The following is a 2,163-nucleotide window of genomic DNA, read 5'->3' as shown; positions in this document are numbered from 1 at the left end:
AACCTTTGGCATTTTAATTATGATGTGTCTTGGTGTGGGCCTCTTTGAGTTCATCTTGTTTGGGACTCTCTGAGCTTCCTGGGGTTGTATGTCTATTTCCTTTACCACGTTAGGGAAATTTTCTGTCATTATTTCTTCAAATAGGTTTTCAAAATTTCTTGCTCTCTCCTCTCCTCTGGTACCCCTATGATGTGAATGTTGTTATGCTTGACGTTGTCCCAGAGGGCCCTTAAACTATCCTCAGTTTTTTGGAATATTTTTTCTTGTTGCTGTTCTGATTGGGTGCTTTCTGCTAGCTTATGTTCTAAATCGCTGATTTGATCCTCTGCTTCATTTAATCTACTGTTGATTCTTTTTAATATATTCTTCATTTCTTTTATTATATTCTCCATTTCTGACTGGTTATTTTAATGTTTTCTATCTCCATTTTTGTGTTTTTTATCTCTTTGTTAAAGTTCTCACTGACTTCATCTACTCTCTTCTAAGTTCATTGAGCCACCTTATAACCAGCATTTTGAACTCTGCATCTGGTAGATTGCTTGTCTCCATTTTTTAAAGTTATTTTTCTGGAGCTTTGTTCTGTTCTTTCCTGTGGGACATGTTTCTTTGTCTCCCCATTTTGGTTGCCTCCCTATGTTTGTTTCTATGTATTAGGTAGGGCTACTATGTTCCTGGTGTTAGTAGAGTGGTCTTAAGTAGTAGGTGTCCTGTGGGACCCAGTAGAGCAGTCTCCCTGGTCACTGAGCCGGGTGCTCCAGGTATGTCCCTTGTATGGGTTGTGTGTACCAACTCCTTTTGTAGTTGAGCCTTGATTGCTGTTTCTATTTCAGTTGGAGGGATTGACCCTCGGGCCAGTTGGTCTAAACTGTACTCTTAAGATCTGGGCATTTAATTGTGTGACCATTATTCCTTAATTAAGAAAAAGATATTTCAGTACTAATATTCTCGTTGTTTCCTCTTAGTGGTTACCTAGGTGTTTTAAAGGGGAAGTGCTGTCAAATATCTACTACACACATTCATATGAATTCTTATGCAACTAGAAAGACACACCTACTCCCTTCTCCATTGCTTCATTACTGGCCCTTGACAGAGTCTAAATCCTTATATGCAGTGGTGTTCTGGTAAGTGTTTAATAACTGGCTCTCTAGGGGGAAAAAAGTTCCAATTTGTAGCATTTGCTGACTCATGTGGTGTAAATACTGTCACCAAGGATGATTTCAAGCTGGTAACATGATATCACTGAGCATGGCTTTGGAAAGAGATTGGCACAATTGACTTTTGCAAGCCAGTAGGAGCCAGTCTTTATTTTAAAACTTCAGGGGAGTCTTGGCAGAGCTGAGGGAGCAGCCGTTAAGCAGCGTGTAGCTCTGGAGTAAGCAACCATTTCCTATTAGCTTGAATGTGAAGGATGGCAGGAAGGAACGGACACTGCCCCAAAGTGGTCATGTGAAATACTGACCCCAGTCATGCAATATATGGCAGTTTGACAACTGTGTAGCTGGGATTAGCAACCTGTTGGCAGCATCAGGAATTTTCAATGAAAACATGGATTGTTTCATTTAAAATTCCTGAATTCTAATTTATCCTGGGGGACAACAAAGAAGAAAACCTGGCATCACAGGGCCCGCATTCCCTCCTGATACAAACAGGTCACAGTGGAGTAAAAGCTGCCCCTGTTAGAAGGGCATTGATTTTCCACCTGTCTCCATGTCTAAGAACACACCTGCTGCTGCAACCAGCTATGTTACCTGCATGGTTCTAGTCAGTATTTGAGTTTGTAGATCCTCATTTTGACTGTACCATCTCTGAGAATTCATTTGGTTTCTGGTAGAAGAATGTGTGTGTGTGCGTGTGTGTGTGTGTGTGTGTGTGTGTGTGTGTGTGTGTGTGTGAATCTGCTGGTGAGATGAAGAATATCCATGCACACCCACAATTCCCCCAGTTACAGGAACAGACTTGGCATCTTAGGGTACCCATGCTCACTCTGAGTGCTTTTGGTCCACCAAGGAACAACAGAACCTGGCTAGGATGTTGCCTGGACCACTTGTTCCCAATCCTGGCTGCACATTAGAATAACTTTTCATTAAAGAATTAAAAAAAAAAAAAAAAGCCAGGCCTCAGCCCAGACAGTTGATTAAGAATCTAGGATAGAGGATGGGGGAG

This window comes from Pteropus alecto, unplaced genomic scaffold, assembly GCF_000325575.1.
Source record: "Pteropus alecto unplaced genomic scaffold, ASM32557v1 scaffold202, whole genome shotgun sequence".
NCBI lineage: Eukaryota > Metazoa > Chordata > Mammalia > Chiroptera > Pteropodidae > Pteropus > Pteropus alecto.
The sequence above is the reverse complement of the archived record's forward strand: the minus strand, read 5'-3'. Positions refer to the sequence as shown.